Raw genomic sequence first — 27,617 nt, 5'->3', positions numbered from 1 at the left:
AGAAAGACCAACACATTATATTTACACAAACTAGGCCACCTAGCAATCACCAACTCAGAGACGCAGTGAAGTCCTACAAAGCCCAGACAAATACGATAACTGAAGGGGGGCAGCATTTGGGGGAGACAGGAACCCAGGGCCAGACACACATTGCCCAATGCGTTCTATTGCATTTGTCCCGTTTCAACGCAGTGAGGTAGGTTGCGGTGATCTCTCAGCATGTACATGAAACCCCCTTCTCCTTTAGTTACCATGACACAGTAATCACTACAGTCACAGGGCATGACACTGGCTCCGGACACCACCAACGAGGCCCTCACTTATGGGTCTCCCTGGAAGCCAAGAATTTGGGAAAGTTAAGGATTTTTTTAGTCCTTGCTTCATGTTCACCCTTGGACAGCACAGGATGGGTACAGGGGTATTGGTCTTCAACTCATCCTTACCAGCTCCCATTTTTCATACACGCGTGTGTGCACACAAACACACACACCCTGTTGTGCATAGTGGGCCTTGCCTAAATCTGGTTGATGAAGGATGACTCTGTTAAGTGAAGCAAAAGACCTGCGTCCTAGGATCAGGCAACCCTGACCACGGCTTCCTCTCTGGGCCTTTCACCTGGCGTTGTCTGTCTGACTTCTCTGCACCATCTTTTCCTGTCCAGACTAATTTTTAATCTTCCAGGAGGAGGAGCTCAATCATGGGGCAACCCCATTAACACTTCATCTCCCTGAAACATTTTCAAGGTGGAGGGGGTTTCAAGAGGACACTGTGGCAAAAAAGCCAGCTCCAGTTGGCAAAATGAGGTAGTTCAATAGGCTGTGCACTCCAAATAGTTGCTCTTCATGGTGATAAAAACAACAACAAGCCTTCCTGCTGTGCAGACCTGGAGCTGCTGCGGACTTACCCCTGAGATTGCTCATGTACCTGAGAACACAGTGCAGGAATGAGGGCCTTTGATTAAAATATACAAAAATACAAACCCAGACTATTTATATTAAAAAAAAAAAGTTCAAATGCACAAGATATGTCGTTCGCACATAGTTAGTGCAGTTGGCATCCTGGAGAAAGTGGGACTCAAGGTGCAGTTATCCAAGGGAGCAAATAAATAAATCGCATTGGCCCAGAATGGGGTCAGGAGTGAGCTCAGGAGCAGCGGGTCTGTGACTGTTCCCCTAGCCACCCTTTTTGCTGATCGTCACAACCCACTGCTTGGGACAGTTCCCAGCACCCTGTCCCAGGATCGAGTTATGAGGAAACAAGATGTGGAAAACCCTGCCTTGCTCCCGAAAGTCCCTCCCACAGGACGTAGTGGTTTGGGGGTTGGGTCCAGGAATCTGGTCCCACAACCAATCTTCTCACCCTGGCTAAGGAAGTATTATCCCATATCCTTCCTTCCAAGGAAAACTTCCCCCATCCAGGCGACTTTCCAAAGCTAGAGATTTGGCACGTGGGGCCTCAGATAAAGCATGCAGGTTACAGGGTGATATCTCCCCAAACCCCTTAATTGCATTTGGATACACTCCTTCCTCCCAGCAAGAGGGAGAAAGGGGTGATGCTGTGAACCCCAACCTGGGATATGTGGCAATGCCAGCTCCCCCCAACGCACCCTGTTCCCACTTTCTCCACTCTGCAGTTGATGCCTGCTCCTTGAAACTTCCTGATAGCCCAAAAACCAGCCCCCACCCACTGCGGCTCAATTCTGGGCCTCGGGGAGCGTGGCAGGGCTGTGGATCTCCTCTTCATCCTCCCGGAAGTAGGCTGGCTTTCCCTGGGAGCTGGGGCCCTGCTGCGCCTTCAGGGGGCACGAGGCCACCATATGGCTGATGCTCTGGCAGAAGTGGCACTTCTTGGGTTGGGGTGGCAGCTTGCACTCCTTGGCATGATGGTCTAGACCTCTACAGTTGTAGCACCTGTCTTCTTTAGATCTGCGCTTTTGCATGCTCATCCCCTTTGGCCGCCTCTCACTGCCAATACAGAACACCCCACCAGGCCAGGTTACACGGATGGATTCCAGGTCCTTGGTGGACTTCTTGAAGGTGAATTCCACTGCTTCACCCTCCTTCGGGCTCCGGAAGCCTTCCATGTGCAGCTTACTCTGGTGCACAAAGACGTCCACCAGGTCGAGCGCGACCCCGGCGCGGGCGGTCATGGACAGGAAGCTGAACCCCATGCGCACGTTGAACCACTTACAGATGCCAGCCCCAGTGCAGCAGCTGCAGCTCGTCCGCCACCTGGGCCGCGTCCTCCGGCGCCTCCTCGGGCGCTTTCTCCGCCGCCTTGGTGCAGCCACCTGCAAACTGTAGGTTGGACACGGAGCCCATGGTTGTCGGCAGAGCCCGCAGCCCTGGGCCCCTAGTCGGGCGGCTGCTGGCCCCAGAGAAGTCTGGAGGAAAAGGGCCCACATTGACTTTCACTTTAGCTCTTTTGACATAGTTAAATACATGTTTTCATTATCTTTTCAATAATAATAAAATTGGAAATCACTATATTAAAACGTGCTTCTAGATTTCTCTCATTTTTATCCTGTACATCAAAATAGGATTATTCAACAAATGTCTTCATCACATGTTATTAATGCATAAGTTTTGTGTCAAATGTTTCCCTACAGACATTTATCAACACCTCCTTAAAATGTAGCTGCAGATTTGGTCAGGCTACTGGGCTATTGTTCTGTATAAATTAGAGCAACTCCCTGAAAATGCTCCTCCCAATCCTCACTCTCAAAGCCAGAAATTTAGATGCCATCTGTGGTGAACTGAATTGCATTCTCCACCTTCCCCCTAAATTCATAGGCTGAATCCCTAACCTTCAATATGACTCTATTTTGAAATTAGGACTTATAGGAGGTAATTAAGGCTAAACGAAGTCATACAAGTGGCATCATAATCTGATATGATTGGTGATCTCTCTCTCTCTCTCTCTCTCTCTCCCCACCTCCCATTCTCCCTCCCTCCCTCTTCATTTACAGACACAAAAGAAAGGCCATGGTAACACATGATGATGTCAGCCATCTACAACCAAGAAGACAGCTCTCATTAGAATGCACAACAACGCTGGCACACTGATCTCCAACTCAGCCTCCAAAACTGTGATCTCTAAAACTCAGATCTCCAAAACTGTGAGAAAATAAATGTCTGCTGTTTAAGCCATTCAGTCATGTTATTTTGTTATAGCAGCCTGAAAAAATAATTAAGACCCCCATCCATGACACCATCCTCTTTCTCATATGTCTGCATATCCTCTCTGCCTTTCCTGTGAAATAGGCTCTGAATCTAGTTACTTATCTCCACTTCCACTGTCACCACCTGTACCTAAGATGCCATTGTCAGGTCTTCCCCAAACTCCTGCAGTAGCTCTTACTCCTGCCTCATCATCATCTATTATTCTCATATTAGCCAAAGTGTTTTTTCCAAAACTTGCATCACATCATGTCAGTAATTAAAAATAAATACAAGGGGCTAGCATTGTGCACAGTGAGTTAAGCTACCACTTGCAATGCCAAAATCCAATATCAGAACATCAGTTTGAGTCCCAGCTGGTCCACATCCAATCCAGTTCCCTGATAATATGCCTTTCAAATAAATAAATCTTTTTTAAAGAATCAATACGACAGGGGCTGATGCTGTGGCCTAGAAGGTTAAGCATCTGCCTACAGTGTCAGCGTCTTCTGTGGATGCTGATTCCAGTCCTGGCTGCTCCACTTCTGATCCAGCTCCCTGCTAATGTGTTTGGGAAAGTAGCAGAAAATGGTCCAAGTACTTTGGCCCTTGCACCCACATGAGAGACCTGGAAGAAGCTCCTGGATCCGGACTGCAGCCCTGGCCCAGCCCCAGCCGTTGCAGTCATTTGAAGAGTGAACCAGCAGATGGAAGATTCTCTCTCTCTCTCTCTCTCTCTCTCTCTCTCTCTCTCTCCCTCTTCCATTCAAATAAATAAATAAACCTTTAAAAAAATAAAAATATAGGGGCTATGACATAGTGGGTAAAGCCACTGCCTGCAGAGCTGGCATCCCATATGGGCGCCTGTTTGAGTCCCGGCTACTCCACTCCATCAGTGGAAGATGGCCCAAGTGCTTGGGCCCCTGCACCTGCATGGGAAGACCCAGAGGAAGTTCCTGGCTCCTGGCTTCAGATCAGCACAGCTCTGGCCATTGCGGCCAATTGGGGAGTGAACTAGTAGATCGATGACCTCTCTCTCTCTCTCTCTCTCTCTCTCTCTCTCTGCCTCTCCTCTCTCTGTGTAACTCTGACTTTCAAATAAATAAATACACCTTTAAAAAATAAAATAAAATAAAAGTGTAGCCTGAGCCTGCTGGATGACATAACCCCTTTAAAAAATCAATATGACAGATTTCCACTATACTCTAGTATTTGATTCAAGATTCTTCGCATGGACTCCAAGCCCTTGCCTAATTTATCCCCTGTTCTAATTCGCCAAACCCCTTTGGAGCATCTCACTCATAATTTAGCTATCTGGACTCTCCTGGAATATATGAAACCTTCCCAACTCCAAATCTCTGCCCAAGTTCTTTCATCTTATTCTTATATGTATGTTCCAGTTTGCAACTCAAGAGAGGAGCATTGTCTCTCAGTGAAAAGACAGTAATGTGAGTTTTAAAAAATTTTGTTCTGTAACTATAGACTTTATCCTATATCTTTCACATTCTTTTTCATCTTTCAGGTTCAGTTTCCATGGCTCTTCTTTGGAGTGACCTCCCATGACTTATAATCTAAATTAGAATCCATTGGTTCCAAGATGGCAGAATAGCCACAGGACACTCTTCTTTATGTGGGGCAAAAATAGTATTTTAAAAAGGAGAGCGAGTACATTATGAGGATAAAGCTGCAAAAGAGCTGTGGTGGGAGACGTTGCATGAGCAGTGGAGGCAGTCCAGACCCATTCTGAGAGAGAAAAAACACAACAGAAGAACCATCGACTTGCATCCAGAAAGGAGGACATCTACCCCGGCAAGTCAGGTGAGAGAGGACTCCATGGGTCCACAGTGCTGCTAATACAAGGGGAAGGAAAGCTTTGTGGACTGCTTTTGGGGTTCCACACGAATCACCCGTGAAAGCAGGCAACTGATCTAAAAGAGGTGGGGAAAAAAATGGTGCATCTCTCTCCCTGCTACAGTGGAGATGTGCAACCAGCAGTGGGGGAAAATTGATGCCCTTTTTGGACACAGGCAGGTGGCAGCTGCCCCAGCTCCTGTACATGCACCCAGCGATAGCTGGGGCTGCCCCCACCCAGTCAGGGAGGGTCACACCAATTCAGATGAAGCGGAGAAGGAGGACCTGTACTGCTCCAGTTGTACCATGAGGGTTGCCCTGCAATGGGAGGGGAGGGAAAGTGCCACCTGTAGGACTCTCCTACTCACCCAGCACAATTGAGAAATGACCAGGGCTGCAATGGTGGGTACTTTGCAGGCCTGCCACAGATATAACCAGAGAGAAAAACCCACCTTCCCTACCGATACCGAATCTGGTTAGGAGGACCACACATGGACAGTGGCTCTGGGAACACCTTAGTTTCCTTATAGACAGGACTGGCTAATGGGGCAGAGAGGCCCCACTGGCAGCCCCTGACCCAGTGAGTCCTGGAAGCTGAATCTGAGAAAACGATGACTGAATTAGAGGAGGCAGGGTGTGGCTAGATTCTGGGCAACCACAGAGCTCTTCTCTGCACTCTCTGAGCTCCTCACTTGCCTATAGCAGCTCATAGGGAACCTTGCTCACAGGAAAGACTCCACAGATCAAATGTGCAGTTCATTAAGCGGTATGGATGAGTGCTGGGCACACTGGAGACTAACACCTGGTTGATCCTCATCTGGGAGAAGGGCTGGTCACCATTAATAGAAGTGAACATTCTTCTCCATCCAGTCAGCCAGAGATCTGCCATGCCTAACTGGGGTCTTACCCTGGATACTTGCCCCACCCTAGAATACTGAACAGAACACCCTGGCCACACCCAGCATACACCTCTTAGTATTCATTGAAAGCATAGATGTCCCACTAAGCCACAAAGAAGCAAATCAAAGATAAAAGCCAACAGGTAAAAAAATTCTACAAATGCCAAAAAATAAAGGCAAAAATTCAAAAAATAAGAATAAGAAAGATACTATGAGTGATAAAAAAAATGATATCTAGTCATTTGCAACAAAACAGATGAAAGTGGAAAACATCACACTTAGGGAAATAAGCCAGTCCCAAAGAGACAAATACCATATATCCTCCCTAACCTGTGATAACTAATAGAACACCTAAAAGGCAATCTGTAGAAGTGAAATTGACACTTTAAGAAACAATTACTTGTATAGCCCTTGTCTCAACTTTAGAGAAAGTTTTTTTTTCATACTATTTGTTGAGCTCTTTACTTAACACAGAGATAATCATATGTATATAAAGTTAATTGAAAATAGATCTTAGTAAAAAATAAGAGCTGGAATAAGACAGAGGAGAAAGGGTCAGGAGTGTGGGTGGGAGAGTGGGCATGGTGGGAAGAATCATCATGTACCTAAAGTTTTAATTGTGAAATGTATAAAGTTTGTAACTGTAAAACCATATAGTTCTTCATACATTCCTACAGCTTACTTCTAATGGTACAATTTAAAAACTTGCCATAGAACCTCAAATCTCCTTAAGCTGGGTGGTGAAAATAGCATTTTAAGTGTTAAAGTGATCATATAGGTAGGATTAAGTATTTGGTAATAACAATAGATAGAATTAAAAAGGAGTGAATGTGCCAACATGGGAAGCAGTCCACACAGCAGACTCATAGAATGACATTTCGCTTTAAGTAGCATTTTGACCTCAGAATCAGTCGTTAAGGCATCTGGTCTGGCTAAAAAGCCCATGAGAGTATTTCAGACATGGAAGGCCAATACACTCAGTGGGTGAGATCCCAGCAGAAAGAAGTGGTCATCAAAGAAGCAGGTACTTTTCTCTTAAGGGAGGGAAGAACTACTTTGCTTATGGCCGTGTCTAAATACCTAAGGATTTTGTGGTCACAAAAGTCTTCCATAGCCTAGGCAGCTCATGTCAAGAGCTTCGAGTGGTCACTGACGTCATCCATAAGACGTTTAATTGTTAATTTAGCAACAGGAGTTGGTGTGCACTAACTTTCCATGAAGGACCTCTGTCCTCAAAAAGTTGGATTATGAGAGTTAATAGTAAAACCTGTTCTCAAAGATTTACTTTGTTTTAGTGTACTAAATGGAGTATATTCTTATGTCTCATAAGCTATAGTTATGTCTGAGTGCTCGCAAAAGATGTATCATTCTTGGTTTCTTCTTCAAAGTCAATTAAGTTTCTCAAAAAAAGAATTCTTAAAAATAAAAAATAAACCTTAAAAAAAGAAGCTGTTGTATTCTTTCTTGTCATATCATGTTCTTTATATTGACCCACTTATTAGCATTTTTATATATGTTGTTTTATTGTCTTGCTCCCCAACTGGGTGTCCAATTTTGTGAGAGTAAGGATAGCATCTGTCTTATTCACTGGTGAATTCTCAGTACTTAGCTCATTGTTCAACTAAAAGCTCAGTTGACATGTGTTGAGTGAATGAATAAATGAATGGATGCTGTGGAGGTTGATGTTATTAGCTCAGAGTAGTTTAGTGATTTACTTCCTGGTAAACAGCTAGCAAGTGGCCATGAACGGACAAGACCCCAGAATGGGTAAAGACTGTTGCTACAGGGATAGGGAAGAGGAAGAGGTGTGGGGTGTGGATCATGCAAGTGAGAAGATTCCTCAGCATTGATTCTTAGAGAGATTTTGGAGGGGGAATATAATATGCAAGACACATATTTAATATTTATGTTTGTTGAAAAAATATCTCTGTGTCCATAATACAGACTGCTAAAAGACTGCCTGGCTAGGAAGGATAACAGAAAATACAGAACTTCTCTGAGAGCACATTATTCAATTTATTAGAAGGAGGCAGATTTCAAAGAGGACTAGGAAACTTCACAAGGACTTTCTACTATTTGCCTGAACACAGCTAAGGGCTGCGGGCATGGGAAACTCCCTGGAACAAGTTGTGCCAGGACCATGCTCACATAAGTTTGGTGACATAACACCACAGGCTGCACATTCTCACTGACTCACAACCCCCGCAGGCTGCACATGCCTATTCTTAAACTGCATATCACCTGGTCCCACATCACCCTGCTGACCCATATCACCTTGCAGATTTGTATTGCCTATTGATAGTGGAAAAGCAGCCATTTGTGAAAAGCAAGCATGGAAGGAGTGGGTGGAGAGAGTTCTGTGTGCAGACAGGACTACCCTCAGACAGAGGCAGCACTGGGCTAACTCCAGCAGAAGGCACCTGATAGCTTCTCTCATAACAGCCAATGAGGGGACACACCCTCCTGCAGGTACAGCCTCCCTGCCTGGGTTAATTCCACAGCAGACAGAGATCCCATTAAGCCAACCACTGCTTTTCTAAAGAATAAATTATTCTTTATTCTTTCCATCCTCTGCTTGAGTTCAGTATATTCTGTGGGAATATTTTAAATGGCCACATGGATATCTGTAAAATTAAAAGAGTTATCATCATTATTATTATAATCAATCAGGAGAATGAAGACAAGAATTTGAGATAAGCATGGGAACATGGTGATCTTGTTTTATTAGTTAGCTTTGCTCTGATTTCTTTGCTTGGGTTGTGTGGGCATGCTGTTTCAATCTGAGTCATTTTTTGTCTGTTAACATATTGGGTAAAATTAGTCTTTCTGGGGAAAGACACTTATTTCTCTAGAGCTATTTGACACATTTCTGGTGAAATGCACTAATGTTCCCTCATCAAAATATTTTTGGGAAGGTAAAAATGGGAACAATAACTTAATTTGGCAAATAAAACAGAATAAATATGAAGGGATAGTGTGAATTTTTTGTAGAAGTGTTAATGTAGTCCTGTAGGCTGGATTTGAAATCTGGCTCTGGAAGTTAGCTGTGTATCTTTACATAAGTTATAACCTTTCTGAGCTCCAATTTCCTCACCTCCAAGTGGAAGTAATTGTACTATTAATTGCCCAGGGGTATTGAGAGGGTTAAATGAGATAACACATGTAAATAACTGGTTAATGCCTATCATATAGAAAGTCCTAAGTCAATATTAATTATTGCTATTACCACAAACCCTGAAGAAAGTTGGCTTTTCAAAGTAACACCCATATTTCCTATTACTTTTTAAAAGAATAACCAGGGGCTGGTGCTGTGGCATAGTGGATAAAGCCACAACCTACAGTGCAGGCATTCCATATGGGCACTCTCTCAAAAATCTAAGTAAGGGGCTGGCACTGTGGTGTACCAGGTAAAGCTGCCTCCTGCAGTGCCGGAATTCCATATGAACACCAGTTCGAGTCCAAGCTCTCCACTTCTGATACAGCTCTCTGCTGTGGCCTGGGAGAGCAGTGGAAGATGGGCCAAGACCTTGGGCCTCTGCACTCTTGTGGGAGACCTGGAGGAAGCTCCTGGCTCCTGGCTTCGGATCGGTGTAGCTCCAGCCATTGCAGCCAATTGGGGAGTGAACCAGGGGATGAAAGACCGCTACTTCTTTCTCTGCCTATCCTTTTCTCCGTGTGTAACTCTGACTTTCAAATAAATCTTTTTTTATTAAACTTTTATTTAATGAATATAAATTTCCAAAGTACAGTTTATGGGTTACAATGGCTTCCCCCTCCCAAAACTTCCCTCCCACCCACAACCCTCCCCTTTCCCGCTCCCTCTCCCCTTCCAATCACATCATGATTCATTTTCAATTCTCTTTATATACAGAAGATCAGTTTAGTATATATTAGCTAACGATTTCAACAGTTTGCCCCCATATAGCAACACAAAGTGAAAAAAAAATACTGTTGGAGTACTAGTTATAGCATTAAATAACAGTGTACAGCACATTAAAGACAGAGATCCTACATAATATTTTTTTAAAAAAAATAATAAATTTTCATGACATTTCCAATTTAACACCAGGTTTTTTTTTCATTTCCAATTATCTATATATACAGAAGATCGATTCAGTATATAATTAGTAAAGATCTCATCAGTTTATACCCACGCAGAAACACAAAGTGTAAAAATACTGTTTCAGTACTAGTTATAGCATCACTGTACATTAGACAACACATTCAGGACAGATCCCACATGGGATGTAAGTACACAGTGACTTCTGTTGCTGACTTAACAATTTGACACTCCTGTTCATGGCGTCAGTAATCTCCCTAGGCTCTAGTCATGAGTTGCCAGGGCTATGGAAGCCTTTAGAGTCCGCTGACTTTGATCTTATTTCGATAGGGTCATAGTCAAAGTGGAAGTTCTCTCCTCCCTTCAGAGAAAGGTACCTCCTTCTTTGATGGCCCCATTCTTTCCACTGGGATCTCACTCACAGAGATCTTTCATTTAGGTCTTCTTCTTCTTTTTTTTCTTTTCCATGGTATCTTGGCTTTCCATGCCTACAATACTCTCATGGGCTCTTCAGCCAGATCCGAATGCCTTAAGGGCTGATTCTGAGGCCAGAGTGTTGTTTAGGACGTCTGCCATTCTATGAGTCATGTACTCCATAGAATACTATACAGCAGTAAGGAACAATGAAACCCAGTCATTTGCAACAAGAAGGAGGAATCTGGAAAACATCATGCTGAGTGAATTAAGCCAGTCCCAAAGAGACAAATATCATTTGTTTTCCCTGATCGGGACAACTGAGCACCAAAGGGGAAACCTGTAGAAGTGAAATGCACACTATAAGAAACAATGACCTAATCAGCTCTTGTCCTGGCTCTAGATGTACAATGTAATACTTTATCCTTTTTAGTATTTGTTGTTGTTGTTGTTGTTCTAGTACTAGTGGTTGAACTCTGTAATTAACACACAATTATTCTTAGGTGTTTAAATTTTAACTGAAAAGTGATCCCTGTTAAATTTAAGAGTGGAAAAAGAGAGGGAGGAGATGTACAATTTGGGACATGCACAATCAGACTTGCCCCGAAGGATGGAGTTAGAAATGTGCCAGGGGATTCCAATACAATCCCATCAAGGTGGCATGTACCAATGCCATCTCACTAGTCCAAGTGATCAATTTCAGTTCACATTCGATGGCTCTGATAGGTCTAAGAGTCAAAGGGATCACACAAACAAGACAAGTGTCTGCTAATACTAACTGATAGAATCAAAAAGGGAGAGAAAGATCCAACATGGGAAGTGGGATACACAGCAGACTCATAGAATGGCAGATGTCCTAATCAAATAAATCTTTTTTAAAAAATCTAGGAGAAAGATTCAGAATGTAATGTCCATTCTCAAAATATCAGAAGTTAGTGACCAAACTTCATGATGACCAGAATCTTTCCCAAATGGTACCGGTAACTGTGCTTACTCTTCCTTCCTCCTTGCTTCACAGAACATTGAAGATAGAGGTACTCATTGGGATCTGGGGGGATAAATGTGAAGGATTAAATGAGTTCTTCTCAGAAAAAGCTTTTTGTTGAATTTGAGCACCAAACACTGTGAAGTTCTTGTCTATAATCAATGCATAGAATGACCCACATAGTGTGCCATCCTTCCATTAAAAGTGATCACTGACATTTTACTATACTGCCTCAAACCTGTTGTGGTGGTTTTGTCGGTTTAGCTAAGCTTGAACTATGTTTCCAAGGATTTCCCTAACTGTATGGTTCTGAGTTAGTGAAGTCCAGAAGAAAAATCTGACCATGATTTGGGAAATGGAAGTGAAGCACTTTTATTATGTTGTGAAATTTGGTGTAGAATCAGGCACTGCTATCACTATGCTCACTAACACTGGTCCATGTGCACATTTTGTGGGGTTTCGGTGAGGTCTGCAGCAACTCCAACTCTGCCAATATCTCTTTCTTCAACTTCTCCATGTCTTGGGACAGATGCGTATACAGCTTCATGGTGAAGGCTGTCAGCTGCTTGTCCAGGTTGGAGGCAGTAGGAGATAGATGCAGGTCCCAGTAAATATAAATATTTATAGCTTTTAGTTTGTCCTCATAAAATCAAGTGAATCCTGTGGGTTCCAGATGGCTTTTATTCTCCTCTATGTCACAAATATCACTTCTTCCCAACTGTGGACCCCAAATGTCTAGTGACTTTGAGCTGCCATCAAATGCAGAGATGCTATCCTTCCATAGATGTATTCTAGAGCTCCTGCAATCGCATAAGATCTAACTCTTGTAATTACCCTCATTGCTTTTATTTTATTAATTTGTTCATTTGAGAGGCAGAGAAAGATAAAGACAGAGAGAACCCCCATCCACTAGTTCACTCCCCAAATGCCTGCAAGGTAGGAATTCAATTCAGGTCTTTCATGTGAGTGGCAGGGACCCAACTACTTGAGTCATCATTGCTACCTTCCAGGGTCTGCACTGGAAGGGAGCTGAGTGAGCAGCTGGAGCCAGACTCAAACCCAAGAACTCTGACATGGGACATGGGCATCCTAATTCGTGTCTTAACTGCTAAGCCAAATCCCTGTCCCCTTTATTGCTATGCACTGTGCTTCTCTGGTCACCCTGTCCAACTGTGTTCTAGTTATTATTATCTTACATCCAAATTTGCAACTCATATACAGAATTATAGAAATTATTTATGAATATTTTATTTTGTCAAAAAGACACACACACACACACACACAAGTAACTATTACCCGTGATTTATTTTTCATGTCAATCTTTTTCACCCATCATTCTTCCACACTGATGGTATACAGATCTATGCTCTTATCTCTGCTATCTCTCTCCTAAATGCCAGGAACATGTTTCTAACATTTTGGAGTCACATGACTCTCAAATTCAACATGTGTAAACTGAACTACTTCTGTATCATGACTTGCCCCATGTCTCCTAACTTGGATAATGGCATTGCCACAATTCAGTCACTCAAACACAAAATATCACAGTTGTTCAACACTTTCCATCTAATCAGTCTCTAAATCCCTCGATTATCTGAGTAACCTTTTTTCCAATTCCCATTGCCAGGTCATCATTCATTCTTACTTCTATTGCACTATTGCAACAAACTCTTACTTGAGCCTTAATTTTAGCTTCCACCTCTCTCCTTCCCTACCTCCTGCAGATTGTGTTACCTCCCTGAAACATGAATGGGCCTATGTAACTTTACCCTAAATATCTGATTCCTACAGACATACAGAATAAACAACTGCCAGTTTTGTACAGCATGGCCACATTGCAATTTGTCCTCAATAAACCTATGTCCTACTCTATTCCAATCTCCTTTTCATCACACACATAGTCTAGAGATCCTTGGGCACTCTTCCATCTCTTGGATATATCTGCATGCCCCTGGCTCAGGGCCTTGGCTCATGCCTTTTCTGTGTGAACTAAGTGCTACATTAATTCCTAACCATCCTGTCTGTTCAGGCTCAGTTCTCATTTCTAGATGAATTACTTTAGTGAGTCGCTGAATTACAGATAGTTTTAATCAATAATAATGTATTAACAGTGAGCATAATAGCTCACATGGATCAAGCATTTATTTGCAGTGCTAGGCACTGTGAATTAATGACAGAAAACGACTAATGTTCTCCAAGATAAAGGCACCAAGAAGCAGTTTGAACAATTTTCCCCCTCTAAAGGCAGGTTGGCTGAAATAACAGGCCCCGCCTCTATGTACCTGCCCTTAATTTTCTATTCCAATTTGCTAGTGAAACAGGGCCCACATGCCACCAAGTCTATTGAATGGAGCTACTTCATTCATCAAAGCAGAACATGGCTTGTTGATGAGTGAGATAGAGCCACTCCACTCTGGTTTATTTCTTTTAAGATAATGATGATAACAATTGTGGTTGTACATGTAAAAATAAGATAAATCATGTACAGTGTCAAGCATAGGACCCATGCTTAGAAGCTAGTGTCAATACTCTGGAGATTAACACATTCTAGGTCCCTAGTAAAATACTTCTTGAAGAACTGCAGAGCTTTCAACCTAGGGAGGTTTGACTACTGGTACAATTGAATCCCCCTGTTATATTGGTCTTCTTTAGATTGGATATTCATGCAGAGGAAGAATCGAAAGTCTTAAAATAGGAAAATGAAGGCGAGAAGTCAGGCAGGGAGAGAAGGCCTACAGTGTCAAAATATGCAGTTTGGGAACTTCCAAAATGATTAAATACAATGTAAATCCTGTTAACTAGGATGCTAGGTGGACAATGAGATTGAATCAACAAAGTTGTCATGTTTTGTGTTACAATTTCTAGGCATTACGGAAAACGTCCCTTTTGTGTCCTCACCCCCATATCATTGTTGATCTTGCTAAAATGCTTAGTTTCACTTTCTTGACTTGGGAACTGGCTACGGGAATGGGGTCTCCTACTTGAGTATAGATAGCAGAGCAACATCAGGCTCTGTGCAGAATTCTGAATCTGCAGCTAGACAGGGTTAGCTGGAGGGTGGAGGTACATTGGAGCATACAGAATTGATGATGGTACACCTCTTCCCCTCCAAATGATTGGTTAGGCAGAAATTTTGAGTTTTAATGAATTTGAGCCTAGTTAGGCTAAACTTTCCTTAGCATTAAAGGCTAAACTACCAGGGCAGAGCTTCAGCAATTCTTGTGTCCCAGCACAACAAACCATAACCACAGCTGTATGACCTTGTCATTGGATCTTTTAAATTCTCACGAGGTTTTGGAAAATAAATTAGCCTTTAATCATGCATGAAGGAAACCATCTATCTTCAAAACCAACATATGGTCAGGTATTTGGTGCAGCAGTTGGGATTCTGCTTGGGATACTCTTATCTCATATTGGAATGTCTGGGTTCAAGTCCAGTGCTGCTCTGAATTCCAGCTTTCTGTTGATGCATACCTTCAGAGGCAGCTTGAGTCTGCACCACCCATGTTCTGAGCTCCTAGCTTCAGCCTGACCCAGGCTCAGCTATTGTGGACAACTGGGGAGAGACACAGCAGATGGAAGATATTGTTTACTTTGTCTATCTCTTTCTCTGTGTGTCTATGTTTTCCAAATAAAAATTAGTTAAATAAAAAAACCTTCTATTTAAAACAAATAAATAAAAATTCAACATTATCCTATTAGTTAGTTAGTTCAGACTGAAGATATTTTCCTCCTTCACTATGATACAGTTAGTGCTCAACAGAGGACACTTTTGATACCATATTCTGCAGCAGACACCAACTGGGTATTTTACAATTTTTTGAAAAAGATTTATTTATTTTAAAGTCAAAGAGAGAGAGAGATCTTCTATCTCCTGGTTCACTCCCCAGATGGCTGCAACTGCCAGGGCTAGACCAGGTTGAAGTCAGGAGACAGGAGTTTCATCTGAGTACGTGGGTAACAGGGTGGAAAATACTTGGGACATTTTCCACTGCTTTTCCCTGGCCATTAGTAGGGATCTGGATCAGAAGTGGAGCAGCCAGGACACAAATCAGCACACATATAGGATGTCGTCATTGCAGGCAGTGGCATTACCCCTTATGCCACAACACCAGCCTCAGTATCCTATAATTTAATTCAATTCTGACCTGAAGATAGCATCTGATTCCACAGATTAAGGGTTCAGCCACACAAGACTGACCTCCCTCCTACTTCAGATGCCAGTCACATATAATAAGTTGCCACCTATACTTTTGGCTGACTGGCAATAAATACAGGGTTCCCATGACCCATTCCTCAGTTTCAATTAATTTGCTAGAGTAGCTCACAAGATGTAGAGAGGCACTTATTTGGGTTCACCAATTTATTATAAGAGATGTTATAAAGGATACAGATGAACTGCCAGATGGAAGAAATACATAGAGTATAGCATGATGGAAGAGATGTGAAAAGTTTCTATGCATCTCTCAAGCACCTCCAAGTGTTTCAACAATCTGGAAGCTCCTCAAACATGGTTCAAGTTTTTATAGAACTCACCTCTTGCCACCTCTGCCTTTCCTAGAAGTTAGTGGGTGGGACTGAAAGTTTCAACCTTCCAGTCTTCTAATGACCCAGTCTTTTAGGTGACCAGTCCCATCCTGGGCTTCCTAGGGTCTCCAACCTAGGTCACGTGGTTAGCATAAACTCACATGTGATTTTAAAAAGTGTATGCTCATTGTGAATAACAAAAGACATTCTTATCACTCAGAAAAAGTCAAGGATTTTAGGAACTCTGTGACAGGAAACAGGAACAAAGACCAAATAAACTTTTATACCACAAGACTGTTTCCCTCAGTATTACTGAAGAAAGTCCAGTTTTTATAGCACTCAGCTTTTGCCATGACCAGGGTGTCACTGGAGGGGGCAGAGCAGTTGAGCGGGTGATGGTTAGCTGTTAGAATACCAATATTGCTTTATAATTTTACCAGGTATAGCATTAATAGCAAGTGCACCATGCAATTTATTAGTTATACTTGCATCCAAGACCTAGAAAAAAAGCAGGAAGGACAGTAAAATTAGGAGGACACAAACAAAGCCTCGTCCAGAGCTAGACAAATATTCCTTGATCTCTAAGGGTTAACTAAATTGAGGGGTACAATGTTAACTTTCCTAAGATATTTTAACAATAAGGTGATAGCTTCTCCTGTTGTGATTCAAAATCTCAATGGCATATAGATTTGTATGCTGTGTTTTCTATTAAGACACTAACTGTTTGATATATAAAATCAATCATTTTCTCCTCTTGAAAGTCTGGTTTAAAAATCTGAGGATCAAACAGAAAAGATGTCAAAAGGTTTTAGTTTTCAGAAATATGCCTCCTACTGTCATGGACCCCTATCATCATAATCTTGGAGGGGCCCTATAATGTCACCCTGTCCTGAAGCCCAATTAGGTTCTTCTGGCATTATTGCAGTCCAGAATGCCCAGGCAACTACTCATGTCATTCTTGCCTTGTCTGCTCTTGCTTCCTTTGCCTGTGCCTTCCTTTGGCCTGGTTTTGGCATGGCCCCCTGTCATTGGCATTCATCTTATAGGCCCCATTGTCTAAGGTCTATTATTTATGACTTTTCCAAAGTGTTTTTCTGCCAGATTCAAATTCTGTACAGCACATCATCAATCACAGTTTACTAAATTTCTGTTCAATGAATAAACAAAAAGTCAGTGTTATCAGAATACCCCTTGGGCCCTTGCACCCATGTTGAAGACCCAGAAGAGGCTTCTGGCTCCTGGCTTCGGGTTGGTGCAGCTCCAGCCGCTGCAGCCAACTGAAGAGTGAACCAGTGGATGGAAGTCCTCTCTCTCTCTCTCTCTCTGCCTCTCTTTCTCTCTCTGTGTAACTTTGACTCTCAAATAAATAAGTCTAAAAAAAGTCATTGTATCCTGTTTTATGGTTCATATTTTATATTTTAATAAAAATGTGAATTCTCTGTATATTTCTTTTATGCAATGGGTGGGGTGCGGCTATGAGTTGCTAAGGAAAAGCCATTTAAACAGAATTTCAAGGAAGCCTCATTTCCTGAGGTGACATTCCTAAGTCACCATAAATAAGCCCTGCACATCTCATATATGTACAAGTACAAAATGGGAGCAGGGTAAGTTCCTAGAAAGCAAACAGTATGTTTCAAGACAGGGCCAATCTCCATTTATATCATGCACAACCCTGGACTCTAAGAAATCTTCCTAAGAAGCTACCAATAGGGCTTAATGGGAAAGTGACAGGCAAACATCCATGTGGTGTATTCTCTTTCTGTGGAAGACATGGGGAAATAGGAGCTATTCTAGTCTCAAAGTCTTGTTGAGTCAAAAGAAACACAAGACACGATTCCATCAAAGCCAGGGTGAGGCTGTTCTCCCTCTTCTGCCCCAATTCCAAGCCCATGAGGTATAGAATTGCACATTTTCCAGCACAGAAGTTGACAATCGTGTATTCAAATGGATTTTGTATCATTTAACCTCCTTGAGAGGACCCTGGTTGCTGACAAACACTAAAATGAAATGTTTTAGTTTATGCTACTGAAAGCTATAGGAAGGAGATCATCCTCCCATTATTATTCTAGATAAATTGATTCTTGAAAAGAAGCAGTCAGACCTTGACTTTCTTCATGCTGTCTTCCTCATGTAAAACTATGAAACTAGAAAACAACAGAATTTTTTAAAATGGAGTGGGATGAGAATTGAGGAATTATTATTAAATTTGTTAAGTATGATAATGGTACTGAGGTTATGCTTTTTTTAAGTCTATCTTTTTGAGAGAAATGCTAAATTATTTATAAATGAAATGATACCTGGGATTGGTTTGAAAATTACTGAAGAACATAGGAAACCTCCCACAAATTGATAATTATTCAAGCTGGTTGTTGTATGCATGGGAGATCATTACACCATTCTCTATTTTTATATACATTTGATCTTTTCCATAACACAAATGAAAGGAAAAAAATGGGGGTCATCTGTATTTCTTCTTTTCCTTTCCCTAGGGTTTCTTTCTTCTCCTTCTTTTATTTTCATCTGCAAATTAAAATATACTATAATTGAAAAAATCTACCTCTAACATTTCAATATATTTTAATAAACAAATATGCTTTTGTTGTCCCATTAATTGCTCTAGAGTAATTAATTTATTCAAATATGAATTGCAAGTCAGGAATTTTGTCAGGCACTGGGAACATAGAAATTAAAGTCACACTAGATAGTAGATAACATAGGGAATTATCAATAATTTATTTAGTGAGTTAATGCTCACTGTGGTTAAGTAGGAAAGTGCCATTTTTGAAGAAATGAAGAAGCCAGTGTTGTAGCAATGCCAGCATCTCATATCAGAGTGCCGGTTCAAATCTCAGGTGCTCTGCTTCTGATTCAGCTTTCTGTTAATGTGCCTCGGTGGCAGTGGAACATGACCTTTCGCCTGGCTTTGGTTTGGCCCAGTCCCGGCCATTGCAGCCATTTGGAGAATGCACTAGCAAATAGAAGATATTTCTCTCACACACACACCCTACCCCCTGTCTTGACCTCTCTGCCTTTCAAAAAAAAATGAAAATGAATAAAATTTCAAAATATTGCTCCCTGTCTCTCAAACCATCATATTACAAAAAAAAAAAAATGATATCCTGGGGCTGCTGTTGTAGCACAACAGGTTAAGCCAACACTTGCATTGCAAGCATCTCATAGCAGAGTGCCAGTTTGAGACCTGACTACCCCACTTGCTTTTTTAAAGATTTTTATTTACTTATTTGAGAGGTAGAGTTACAGACAGTGAGAAGGAGAGACAGAAAGGTCTTCCGTCCATTGGTTCACTCCCTAAATGGCTGCAACGGCCAGCACTGCACCGATCCGAAGCCAGGAGCCAGGAGCTTCTTCCTGATCTCCCATGTGGGTGCAGGGGCCCAAGGACTTGGGTCATCCTCCACTGCTTTCCCAGGCCACTGCAGAGAGCTGGACTGGAAGAGGAGCAGCCAGGATTAGAACTGGCACCCATGTGGGATGCCTGCCCCGCAGGCGGTGGATTAACCTACTGCGCCACAGCGCCGGCCCCCTGACTACTCCACTTCCAATCCAGCTCCTGTTAATGTGCCTAGAAAGATAGTGGGATATGACCCAAATATTTTGCCTCCTGATACCTATATGGGAGTCCCAGGTGGAGTTTCAGATTCCTGGCTTTGACCTGGCCTAGACCTGCCTGCTGCAGCCACTTGGGAAGTGAACCAGTGGATGGAGGATATGCTCCTCTCTCTGTCTCTCTCTGTCTTTGTCACTCTGCCTTTCAAATAAATAAAATATATTATTAAAAATATAAGGAATCATATACAGAAATATTTGGCATCAAAGTGTGATTACAGTTATAATTTATTTTGAATGCTAGAACTTAGGTATTGCCTAGAAAATTATTTTTAGAGTTCCTTTCAATTCCATTTCTGAGCATTTTCAAAAACTATCTATAAGAACAAATTTCAGAAAATGCTTTTTCATCATGTCACAAATTACAGTATTATCTGTCAAGCACATTGTCTCAAATCTACCTAACTTACACACACAAATAGAGAAGAATAAAGAAGACACATATGAATAACAAACAACAAAGAGAAAAGAAGTAAACAAAAAGCATTAAGCTGCTGATAGTACTGGATATAGGAAAACTATGTTTTTTTTCATTTCTTTGAAAGGCAAAGTTAGAGAGAGAGAGAGAAATACAGAGATCTTCTATCCAATGGGTCACTCTCCAAATGGTTGCAACAACCAGGGCTAGCCAGGAGGAAGCCAGCAGCCAGGAGCTTCATTCCAGTAGGTGCAGGGGCCCAAACACTTGGGCCATCTTCTGCTGCATTCCCAAGCAAATTAACAGGGAGCCGGATCAGAAGTGGAGCAGCTGGAACTTGACCTAGCACCAATATGTGATGCTGGAATCGCAGATGGCAACAACCTACTACACCAAAATGGCCCCTAGAAAACTAATTTTAAAAAGCAATGATGCTTGGCCGGCGCCGAGGCTCAATAGGCTAATCCTCCGCCTAGCGGAACCAGTACACCAGGTTCTAGTCCCGGTCGGGACACCGGATTCTGTCCCGGTTGCCCCTCTTCCAGGCCAGCTCTCTGCTGTGGCCAGGGAGTGCAGTGGAGGATGGCCCAAGTACTTGGGTCCTGCACCCCATGGGAGACCAGGAGAAGCACCTGGATCCTGCTATCGGATCAGCACGGTGCACCAGCTGCAGTGTGCCAGCCGCGGCGGCCATTGGAGGGTGAACCAACGGCAAAAGGAAGACCTTTCTCTCTGTCTCTCTCTCTCACTGTCCACTCTGCCTGTCCAAAAAAAAAAAAAAAAGCAATGATGCTGAAATTCATATGCAGGCACAGGAGACCTCGAATAGCTAAAGCAGTTTTGTACAACAAAAACAAACCCGAAGGCATCACAATACCAGGTTTCAGGACATACTACACGGCAGTTGTAATCAAAACAGCATGGTAATGGTACAGAAACAGATGGCTAGACCAATGGAACAGAATAGAAACACCAGAAATCAACCCAAACTTCTACAGCCAACTTATATTTGATCAAGGATCCTAAACCAATTCCTGGAACAAGCACAGTCTATTCAATAATTGGTGCTGGGAAAACTTGATTTCCACGTACAGAAGCATGAAGCAAGACCCCTACATTTCACCTTACACAAAAATCCACTCAACATGGATTAAAGACCTAAATCTACGACCCGACACCATCAGATTATTAGAGAACATTGGAGAAACCCTGCAAGATATTGGCACCAGCAAAGACTTCTTGGAAAAGACCCCAGAGGCACAGGCAGTCAAAACCAAAATTAACATTTGGGATTGCATCAAATTGAGAAGTTTCTGTACTGCAAAAGAAACAGTCAGGAGAGTGAAGAGGCAACCGACAGAATGGGAAAAATATTTGCAAACTATGCAACAGATAAAGGGTTGATAACCAGAATCTACAAAGGGATCAAGGAACTCCACAACAACAAAACAAACAACCCACTTAAGAGATGGGCCAAGGACCTCAATAGACATTTTTCAAAAGAGGAAATCCAAATGGCCAACAGACACATGAAAAAATGTTCAAGATCACTAGCCATCAGGGAAATGCAAATCAAAACCACAATGAGGTTTCACCTCACCCCAGTGAGAATGGCTCACATTCAGAAATCTACCAACAATAGATGCTGGTGAGGATGTGGGGAAAAGGGGACACTAACCCACTGTTGATGGGAATGCAAACTGGTTAAGCCACTATGGAGGTCACTCTGCAGATTCCTCAGAAACCTGAATATAACCCTACCATACAACCCAGCCATCACACTCTTTGGAATTTACCCAAAGGAAATTAAATTGGCAAATAAAACAGCCATCTGCACATTAATATTTATTGCAGCTCAATTCACAATAGCTAAGACCTGGAATCAACCCAAATGCCCATCACCAGTAGACTGGATAAAGACATTATGGGACATGTACTCCATACAATACTATACAGCAGTAAGAAACAATGAAACCCAGTCATTTGCAACAAGATGGAGGAACCTGGAAAACATTATGCTGAGTGAATTAAGCCAGTCCCAAAGGGACAAATATCATATGTTCTCCCTGATTGGTGACAACTAACCGAGCACCAAAATGGAAACTTGTTGAAGTGAAATGAACACTATGAGAAACGGTGATTTGATCAGCCCTTGCCCTGGCTGTTGATGAACAACTTTATACTTTATCCCTTTTAGTATTTTTTTGTCTGTTCTACTTAATACTATTGGTTGAACTCTATAATTAACACACAATTATTCTTAAGTGTTGAAACTTAACTGAAAAGTGATCCCTGTTAAATATAAGAGTAGGAATAAGAGAGGGAGGAGATGTACAATTTGGGACATGCTCAAGCTGACTTGACCCAAATGGTAGAGTTAGAAACGTGCCAGGGGATTCCAATTCAATCGCATCAAGGTGGCATGTACCAATGCCATCTCACTAGTCCAAGTGATCAATTTCTGTTCACATTTGATTGTAATGATAGGTCTAAGAGTCAAAGAGATCACATAAACAAGATTAGTGTCTGCAAATACTAACTGATAGAATAAAAAAGGGGGAGAACGATCCAACATGGGAAGTGGGATACACAGCAGACTCATAGAATGGCAGATGCCCTAAATAGCACTGTGGCCTCAGAATCAGCCATTAAGGCATTCAGATCCGGCTGAAAAGCCCATGAGAGTATTTCAGGCATGGAAAACCAATACACTCTGGCAAAAAAAAAAAAAAGACCTAAATGAAAGATCTCTGTGAGTGAGATCCTAGTGGAAAGAACGGACCATCAAAGAAGGAGGTACCTTTCTCTGAAGGGAGGAGAGAACTTCCACTTTGGCTATGACCTTGTCTAAATATGATCAGAGCCGAAGAACTCAAAATGCTTCCATAGCCTTGGCAACTCATGACTAGAGCCTAGTGTGATTACTGATGCCATAAACAAGAGTGTCAAATTGTTAAGTCAACAACAGGAGTCACTGTGCACTTACTCCTCATGTAGGATCTCTGTCCTTAATGTGCTGTACATCATGATTTAATATTATAACTAGTACTGATACAGTATTTTTTACTTTGTGTTTCTTGGTTTTTGCAAACTGTTGAAAGATTTACTTAATAAATGCTAAATTGATCTTCTGTATATAAAGATAATTGAAAATGGATCTTGTTGCGAATGGCAGGGGAGAGGGAGCATAAGAGGGGAGGGTTGTGGGTGGGGCGGAATTTATGAGGGGGAAGCCATTGTAATCCATAAGCTATTTTGGAAATTTATATTCATTATATAAAGGTTAAAAAAATATGGGATATATATTCTATGGAATATTACACAGGAGATAAAAATGAAATCCAGTCATTTACAACAAAATGGATGAACCTGGAAAACATAATATTTAGTGAAATAAGCCATTCCCCAAGGGACAAATACAACATGTTCTCCCTGACCTGTGAAAACGAATAGAGCACCTAAAGGCAATCTGCAGAAATGAAATTGACACTTTGAGAAGCAATGACTTTAATAGCCCTTGTCTTGACTGCTGAGGAACAGGGGTTTTTTATACTACTTGTTGAACTCTTTATTTAACATAGAGTTAAACATATGTGTATAAAGTTAATTGAAAATAGATTTCATTAAAAAAATAGGAGGAATAAGAGAGGGAGGAGGGACAAGGGTTGGGAGTATGGGTGGGAGGGTGGGCCTGGTGAGAAGAATCACCATGTTCCTAAAGTTATAATTATGAAATGTATGAACTATACAGCTATGTAGTATGTATGAACTATAAAGCTGTATAGTTCTGCATACATTCCTACGGACTTACTTCCAAGGGTACAATGTTTTATTAAGATTTATTTTATTTACTTGAAAGACAGAGTTAGAGAGAGAGGCAGAGACAGAGGGAGAGGTCTTCCATCCACTGGTTCACTCCCCAGATGGCTGCAATAGCTGGAGCTGCTCCGATCCAATGCCAGGAGCCAGGAGCTTCCTCCAGGTCTCCCACATGGGTGAAGGGACCCCAGGACCTAGGCCATCTTCTACTACTGTCCCAGGCCAAAGCATAGAGCTAGATCAGAAGAGAAGCAGGCAGGACCAGAACCAGTGTGCATATGGGACGCTGGCACTTCAGGCCAGGGCTTTAACCCGCTGTGCCACAGCACCAGCCCCTAAGGGTACAGTTTAAAAACTCGCCATGGGACCCCAAATCCCCTTAAGCTGGGTGTGGTAAAAATAACATCTTAAGTGTTAAAGTTATCATATGGATAGGATTCAGGTTCTGGTAATAGTAATAGAATTAGGGGCTGGTGCTACGGCACAGTGGGTTAAAGCCCTGGCCTAAAGCACCAGTATCCCCTATGGGTGCCGGTTCTGGTCCCAGCTGCCCCTCTTCTGATCCAGCTCTCTGCTATGGACTGGTATAGCAGTTGAAGATGGCCCAAGTCCTTGGGCCCCTGCACTCACGTGGGAGACCCGGAGGAAGCTCCTGGCACCTGGCATTGGATCAGAGCAGCTCCAACTGTTGCAGCCATCTGGGGAGTGAACCAGCAGATGGAAGACCTCTTTCTCTGTCTCTACCTCTCTCTGCAACTCTGTGTTTCAAATAAATAACATAAAATCTTTTAAAAAGTAATAATAATAGAATTTAAAAGGAGGGAATGCTCCGACATGAGAAGCAGTTCACAAAGCAGACTCCATAGAATGACAATTGATTTAAATAGCACTCTGACCTCAGAATCAGCCCTTAAGTCATTCTGGTCTGGCTGAAAAGCCCAAGAGTATTTCAGACAATGGAAAGCCAAGACAATGTGGTAAAAAGTGTCCTACATGAAGGACCTCAGTGGGTGAGATCCCAGTGGAAAGAAGTGGTCATCAAAGTAGGAGGTACTTTTCTCTGAAGGGAAGGAAGAACCTCTACTTTGCTTATTGCCTTGTCTAAATGCTATCGGAGTTTGTGGATTCAAAGGGCTTCTATATCCTAGGCAGCTCTTTTCAAGAACCTCAGGTGATCACTGACATCATACATAAAAATGTAAATTGTTAAATTAACAAGAGTCACTGTGCACTAACTTCCCATTCAGAACCCCTGTCCTCAAAGAATTGTATCATAATTATGTCTAAGCGCTTACAAAAGACATATCATTCTTGGTTGCTACTTTAAAGTTAGTTAAGTTTCCTTTTTTATTTTTTTAACTTTTATTTAACAAATATAAATTTCCAAAGTACATAATTTTGGATTATAGCGGCTTTTCCCCCCATAACCTCCCTCCCACCCGCAACTATTCCATCTCCCACTCCCTCTTCCATCCCATTCACATCAAGATTCATTTTCAATTATCTTTCTATACAGAAGATCAATTTACAACATAGCTCCTTACTGTCCATTTCTTCTTCTGTGATATCTGGCAGAAATAGTTTTACATTTGTGAATAAGTCCATTATACATATTTATAAAGGAAAAAGGCTGTTTCAATTTGGTTAAAATATACTATTCAGAAACTAGGTAACATGAAGGAAATAATGAAGACAAAAATCGGAGCACTGGAAGAAACAGAAAATAAAAGGCCCTCACAAAATAAAAGTTTTCTTTTTTTTTCTTTTTTTTTTAACTTTTATTTAATGGACATAAATTTCCAATGTACAGCTTATGGATTACAATAGCTTCCCCCTCCCATAACTTCCCTCCCACCTTCAACCCTCCCCTCTCCCGCTCCCTCTCCCCTTCCATTCACATCAAGATTCATTTTCAATTCTCTTTATATACAGAAGATCAATTTAGTATAAAGATTTCAACAGTTTGCACCCACATAGAAACACAAGTGAAACATACTGTTTGAGTACTAGTTATAGCATCAAATCAAAATGTACAGCACATTAAGGACAGAGATCCCACATGAGGAGCAAGTGCACAGTGGCTCCTGTTGTTGACCCAACAAATTGACACTCTAGTTTATGGCGCCAGTAACCATCCTAGGCTGTCGCCATGAGTTGCCAAGGCTATGGAAGCCTAACAAGTTTGCCGACTCTGAACATATTTAGACAAGGTCATAAAAGACAGAGTGAGGATAGTAACCAATGATCCTAAGAGTGGCATTTACCAGGTTTGAATAATTATACAGCATTAAGTGGGGAAGAGGACCATCAGTACACCCAGGTTGGGAGGAAAGCCATTGGTGGTAGAGTAGAGGTTATGATTACAAAGGAATGAGGCCCAAGTGCACTAGACAGGGTCTAGAACAAAGGACAGAGTCATTATTAGAGGAGCTAAGAAAGGTGCTGTCTAAGCTACAATTAAGTTTTCTGATTGAGAGGCAAATAGAACCTGATAGAAGGGGCTTGATAATAATCTGGTGGGCTTTAGGCCTTGTAAGTTAAGAGGCCCAGACCTATCTATCTCTTCACATGGGGTATATCCTAAGGGAGGTGTAAACCTCCTAGGGGTAGGCACTCTGTTGACTTTCATTACTTGGCTGGCCTGGGAGGAGAGCTGGCCAGGTAAAGGCAGGTGGCATCTCTAACAAGAAATTTACAGTTCTGCCTGCAATGTTGCTGACCCTACTTGACCATCCCCTCAGCTGCAGTGGTCACTTTGGAAGTTGGGCTGAGTGAAGGGCTTTTCAGCTTAGAGCCAATAAGATCTGTGGCTCTGACCTGGGCATCCTTCGACTCCAGGGCAGGTCCATTTCCAGTGATCCAACTCTTGGCAGAGCTGCCAGGGCTCTTCACAAGCTGACTTCTGCTGAAGCCCAGGCTTACCACATTGAAAGTCACGGCAGTACTCTAGCCTGTTGGGTCTCCTTGAGGGCAGATCACTGTACAGAACAGCCATTAATAGGCCTGCCATCCATGGCTTCTGATGCCTAGCTTTCTTTTCCTCTTGGTTTTTGTTAAAGCAGACCAGAGGATGCAAGTCAAGGGAGTGTCCAAGTCCCATCTCTAATCTTCGGTGGCCTGAACTACAAGTCTATAGTCACAGGCATGTTCTGTAGTAGTTTTTCCCATGAGGAAAATTATATTCTCACTTAAAAACTTTCTTTCCCTTTGGTCTGAAAGGGAGGTTTCTTCTACTTACTGTATACTTCGCTGATGGCGAAGTGAATCTAGCTATGAGATTATTATTTAAGTTCTTATTTTGGCTATGCTATTACAGAAAAATGTTATCCATCCTTTTATAAGGTCTTAAGATTAAATTGTGCATCCTACAGATTCCTTCATAATAGAATTAGTTTCCTACCTTGAAGAGAAAAGAGAAATGAAAGAACAAGTTGGGCTTAGAATAGAGAATTGAGGGAGCAAGTCCTAGATCGCTTGCTGACAATAGCAATATCACATGAATACTTAGCAAACCGTTTCAACCATTAGATAACAGCTTAAGAAAACATTTACCAGAAGGTCCAATGCCTTCTATTAATTTTAAGAATCATGTATTTGAAAACACCTCTTAAATATCTAACATGGTGTAGTTTGTTTAGCCAGTAAACTTAAGCACAACCATCTAAAATGTTTTTAGTTTCTTTCTACCAACACGTTTAAAGCATATGATACACAGATTCAGGTCACACAAATTAAAATATATCTTTGATTGATTTTAGCAGCTTAAATTTATGGACAATCTTATCTATAAGCCATTTAAAATAAAACTCTTAATAAAATTTCCCCATGTGGACATACAATATGTACACACATATAACAT

General features: G+C 41.9%; 2 pseudogenes; both read right to left on the bottom strand.

Moving 5' to 3' along the window:
* Window positions 1-1,693: 1,693 nt before the first annotated feature.
* LOC133753687 (protein lin-28 homolog A-like) lies at window positions 1,694-2,321 on the bottom strand (annotated as a pseudogene).
* An 8,993-nt stretch (window positions 2,322-11,314) lies between these two features.
* The window catches only part of LOC133752556 (ATP-dependent RNA helicase DDX24-like), a 31,604-nt pseudogene continuing 15,301 nt past the window's right edge, over window positions 11,315-27,617 (bottom strand).

This window comes from Lepus europaeus, chromosome X (genome assembly GCF_033115175.1).
Source record: "Lepus europaeus isolate LE1 chromosome X, mLepTim1.pri, whole genome shotgun sequence".
NCBI classification, from domain to species: domain Eukaryota; kingdom Metazoa; phylum Chordata; class Mammalia; order Lagomorpha; family Leporidae; genus Lepus; species Lepus europaeus.
This window is presented reverse-complemented; position numbering and strand designations above follow the sequence as displayed.